Here is a 5,835-nt window from a genome sequence, read left to right as displayed (position 1 = left end):
TGTAAGTTTCAATGCTCTGTCCTTTGCATATATATATATGCACCTGCCTGGAACAAATTGTGTGATTCAATGTTTAATGTTTTCTAATATGATGTCTGTTGGGTGGGACTGCTCTTCTCAGAGTGGGGGATGGGCTGGGTGCCTGCTTCTCCGGCCTAGGAGGCACCTTTTAGGAGTGTCACTTCTTTTCAGATGTCAACAGTTAAAACCAAATATGGATCTAATATAAAGTAGATTTGCACAAGGTTTTAAGATGAAGATGAGTTTTCAAAGAAATACAGGGGGCTGGGAGACTGCTCTGCACCGAAGCACCTGGTTGTACAAATTCCCTATCCTCTCATAAGGAATAATTTTTTAATTTTCTATCAGTGATGATTGGGAGAGCGCCACAAAATAAGGAGTTCCTTGTGTGAACATATATTAATTCCTCTTTAATACTGTCATCTGGAAAGGGCAACAGCATGTCAGTTCTCTAATAACCCCAATAGCTTGTTTGGTAGGGTCACTTCAAAATGAAGTCACTTTGCATAGATTAATCCTCACCTTATTAAAGGAGATAAGACCTCTAATCATAGGGATTTTTAAAAGAACTTTATAATTAAGCCTTGCTAGTAAACGTCTTAAGACTTAGCTTTTGACAGGTTTGTAATGAACTTTTTTATGTATCCTGAGAAAAACTAATTATATATTTGAAACAGAACTTTGCTTTCCTAAGTCATGACACCAAAATTTCTGATTCATTTGAAAATCATGTATTTGAGTTTTGTTTCTTTATAGTTCATAGTATCTTAGTTTGAATTTTTCTTCGGTATGAAAAAATTCGTATCATAGAATCATTTTAAATGGCTTCCATAATAGTCCAAAACCAACTTGGGTTTAACTAGATTTCTTTCGGTGCTTATTTTACACAAAGCAACAGATGGGTTATATAGTGGTTTCTTGAAATGTTTAGAGAAGCTTTATAAACCTCTCAGAACTTAAGATATAAAAGTAAATAAACTCATAGGTTAGTAGGACTGAGAATCAAAGAATCCTCTTTGTAACTGACACCTTAGTCTTAGTCTTCAGTCCTCTGTTCTAGTGGAAACATTAAGGCACAACCGTCTAAGAGCTCTTGAAACTGGGGGCTTATCCCATCAAAGCTCTTAAGTCTAGTTCTTCCATTGTGTTTTGGTTTGGGGTTTTGGGGGGTTTGTTTTTGTTCTGGAGTGCAGAGACGGTTTTATTCACTGTTTTATCCACCTGTTCTATTCTGGTATTTGACTTGAAGAATTGAAAGAGCTGAATTGCTGAACTTTGATCAGACATCTCGTCTAGAGTTCTATGATCTCGGTAATCAAATATGCAGGAATAATTTTAGAGCAGTGACAGCACAGTTGCAACCAGCATGCGACTAAATCTGTAAAAACCCAATTTTGTGAAGTAAAATAGGTTCCAAAACCAAAATACGTTGCAAAATGTGTAAAACGGGTGCACCCCAACCAAAATCTGCGAAGACAGATTAAGTCAGGAGTCCTGAGACAGGTTGGGAAGGTAAAGGGTAAAGGACCTAGAGCAGGGGCTGAGTTCTTATGAACCCTCTGCTGCTCCATGAGTCACCTGGCCTCACTTCACCTTTACTACAGCAAGGGACATAAAAGGCTTATTATGAAGAAACCAGCCTCTTAACCTTTTGACCCTCACCTATTCCCACTACCCCAGACAACCACTTTTAGCCATGATGGTGTATGCCCTGTTCCTGTTTCTAAAGTCGGCTGCTCTCTCGGTTCATCCCTTTCAGAAACCCTCTACTGACTTCTGTTTCAAAAGATGAGGATTTTAGTTCATACCCCTTCATCTTCTCACTCCATCCTTCCAATACCTCATCTTTTTGTTAAATCCATATTAGGTGTTATTTTTTACTATGTTTATAAATGCTATTGTTCTAATAAGCCAGAGTTTTCATGATTATTTTCTGGTGCAATTTTTTGTTTTATTGGCATTAATAGTTACCTCTTTCAAAATATTTGTTTTAAGATTTTATTTATTTATTTGACAGAGATCACAAGTAGGCAGAGAGGCAGGCAGAGAGAGAGGGTAGGCAGGTTCCCTGCTGAGCAGAGAGCCTGATGAGGGGGTTCAATTCCAGGACCCCGAGATCATGACCTGAGCCGGAGGCAGAGGCTCAACCCACTGAACTACTCAGGTGCCCCAAAATATTTTCTTCGAATATCTGACTTGATCAGCTCTGTTTTATTCTTTTCACTCCAGTTTTCCCAAAAGTCAAATTTTTTTCCAGCTTTCTTGAGATATTATTGACATATAGGTGAGTTTAAGGAATATAATGCCATGATTCAACACACATATATATTGCAAAATGATTATCACAATAAGGTTAGTTAACACCTTCATCCCTTCACATAATTATGATCTAAAAGTCAACCTGGACAGATAATTCGCTGGTTCCATTTATCTTGTGAAACAAACCCCCTCTAGATTCTTGTCTCCTGATCCAGTGCAGACTTATGGCAGTCCTCCTGGTGTCAGCCCCCATCTCTCTAGCATGTTCGGTCCTCTTCCTTGGATTCCATATTTTCCTTTTTCTGGGCTAACTACTTTCTATTGGCAGACAGGATTTTCCAGCTGCTTTTCTAAGAAAGATGCATAAGATTTTTGATTGAAAACAAATTTTTCTCTCAGAATTGAGAAAACCTTGTCCCATTTTCTTCTGCCATTTTGTGCTTCTACGAGGAATCCATTCTTATTCCCATTCCTTTGTATGTCCCCTGTCATTTTCTCTGAAAGGTTTAGATTTTTTTATTTAGCCTTATTGTTCTGAAATTTCATGGTGATGCTGTAGGTCTTTTGACTTCCAGTATAGTGAGCAGCCTTTTCGTCCTGGAGAATTGTATCCTTCCATTCTGAGAAATGCTTTTTGTGTTGCCTTTGATGGTTTTCTCTCCTATTTTCTGTTCTTAATGGAGCCTCTATTATTTAGGGGTTTGTTTGGTTTTAGTTTTCAAGAGTTCTTTCTTGTTCTTATGTTATTCCGTATCTTACAGCATCCTACTCTTGTTCCTTGAAATCAATTTCTTTTCTTAGGGTATTTGTTAAAATTACATACAAGTTGTGTTTAGCACACTGTATTATCTCCACTTTCTTCTAAGTTTATATGTTAATGTTCTGGTCTCTTGTCAAATTGTAAGTATACCTAATTGACAGAGATTCTTTTTGAACAGTGAAGCGCTAAAATATATATTAAAAGTGCATATGTGTGTGTGTGTGTGTGTGTGTGTGTGTGTGTGTGTGTGTTACAGAAGGTGGGTATAGGCTGGAGGACTCAAGGAGTTAATATCTAGTGGGCAAATTATTTTTTCATTCTGTTATCTTCTTAGTGGAACTTCTATTATTTAAATGATCTACTTTCTTTTTTTGTTAAAGATTTTATTTATTTATTTATTTATTTATTTGACAGAGAGAGAGAGAGAGAGAGAGAGAGAGTGAGAGAGGGAACAAAAACAGGGGGAGCCGGAGAGGGAGAAGCAGGCTTCCTGCTGAGCAGGGAGCCCGATGCGGGGCTCTATCCCAGGACCCCTGGGTCCTGGTCCTCGGATCATGACCTGAGCTGAAGGCAGACACCCAACGACTGAGCCACCCCTAGATGATCTGCTTTCTAAGAGTTCTCCTTAACCTTACTTTCCCCATTCATTCTACTGATTTAAAAAAAAAAAAAAATACTTTGTCACTTTTTAAGCTGTCAAAGTTCTTCTTTGTTCTTATCCTGTTTTCTCATATTATAGCATCCTGTAGGGGACATTAAGTTTCTTTAGAGAATTTTCTTCCAATCTTCCTAAGAGGTAAGCCTGTGGTTTTTATGGTGTTGCATTTGGGAAGGGGCCTAGGGAAAGGAAGTCTAACAGCCAGTATGCAGATTTTCACTTACACTCCTAAGGCCAGAATAGTACCTCATCATAGCCCTCCCCTGACTCTGCTGTCCCTTCAGTCTCTCTAGTTCTCTAAAGAACAAATCCCACAGTCTTCTGGGAGGACAGGATGGAACAATCACCTGAGCTCGCAAGTAAAGAGGCAGACAGGTGTCTAACTGCTCTCTATTTACTTTCAAATAATGCTTTTAAATTGAGTTGCCTTTTTCCCCTGGTACCTGATCCTTTAATTCATGAATCCTTCTTGGTTCTTCAGGGCAAATAGCCTTGCTATTCTTAACCTTTTCTAGTGCTTAAACTTGACCTTCCTTTTCCCTGCTGCATCACTTTCCAAAGCCCCATTTACTTTCCATCTACAGATGTTGTGGTTTTGGTTACAGATGTCTCCTCCTGGGGCAGCCTATTAATTGCCTGTCCAACTTCTTACTTTCTGAACTCAGATCTTGTTGAGGAAGTCACTGTGCCCTCCTTAAGATGCTCAGCTTCCCAGAGGTTTGTTTTTCCCCTGGGAGTATTCATGACATAGATCTGACCAATGAGATAAGAATGGTAGCCTTGGGTGGGTTCTTGGGAAGCCTGTTAAAGAGGACATTTTTTTCCCCCCTTTCACTACCCTTCTTGTAAATTCTTCTTCCTCTTTCTGCTTGGAAGGCAATTCAGCAGTGACCATGAGAATGAAAGCCACATGCTTATCACGAAGAATGGAATGATCAAAGGACCTCAGCACACTGGTGATGTTGTGGATATGCTAAACCTGCCCAGACTGTCAAACTCTGGATTTCTTCTATTAGAGAAATAAACACACATTTGATTAAATACCTATGGTCACAATACTGGTTCAGTATAGCCAAAGCAAACCCTAACTCATACACTTCCTTTCCTCAAAAACGGACATGTGTTTTGGTCTTTGTTTCAAAGTCATTATTTGAACTAACAGGACTGGAAGTCCTTTGTCTGCTTTAGGATCTCACAAGAGTCTAGCCTTCCAGTTCCTTCTATTTTCCCCCCGTCCCAGGCCACCTTTTGCTTTTCTTCCTCACCAAGCCTTGACATCATGGCTGATCACTTGAATTCCTTTTTCACTAACACTCTCAACTTTCAAGCATTGTTGCTCAGTTTGACCCACTGAACAAATACTCAACCTTTCTCCATTCCTACAGCCAAATGACTGGGCACTATTAGGAAAAAGTATAGAATTGTAAGAATTGGTGGCACTTCCAGTTCATGATCTCCAACTCAGATGCGCAATAATTTATCCTCATGAGTAGTTTCTTTATCCAGTCCCACAGTAACTATCACTAGTTTCTTCAAATTTGCTACATCTCTCTCAACTTACACCTATGTAAAAGCCTATGGAAATCATGTGACTTTATGTTTTCAAATGTCACTTCACACTTCATCTACCCCCTCACTCTCAGTTGACTACTGGCTCTCCTCCTACTTCACTGAATCTAGAAAACTCTATCAGTGCTTCCCTCCTTACCTCCAGTGAATGAGATCTTCTTCCTTCTTCTTTTAAGGCCAATCATTCTACTGGAGCTCTTGGTCCCGTGGAAGAAAATGTGGTCTAGAGGCAAAGGTATTGGCTTTGTAGCCAGACATTTGGGTTAATATCCGAACTCTGGTACTTAACAGTTAAGCAAGTTCGTTTAATTTCTCTGAGCCTCTTTTATTATCTATAAAATGTAGATAATGCCCCTTTCATGAAATTGTTGTAGTCAGTAAGTTTTTTATGTAGTGTAAGAAAATAATGTTCTCATTTTCTCTAGTACTTTCCTACCATAGTTGTTCCTGCTCTATCACCAACTTCTCCTCTAATTGTCTTCTACCTCTTAACCCCAAAGTACCATCTTTTCTGTTCTGCTGTAGTGTGATATCTATTCTGACTTCAACTCCCTCCGCAACATTGAAG

Source organism: Enhydra lutris, unplaced genomic scaffold (genome assembly GCF_002288905.1).
Source record: "Enhydra lutris kenyoni isolate GAN:26980312 unplaced genomic scaffold, ASM228890v2 scaffoldscaffold5, whole genome shotgun sequence".
Taxonomy (NCBI): domain Eukaryota; kingdom Metazoa; phylum Chordata; class Mammalia; order Carnivora; family Mustelidae; genus Enhydra; species Enhydra lutris.
The sequence above is the reverse complement of the archived record's forward strand: the minus strand, read 5'-3'. Positions refer to the sequence as shown.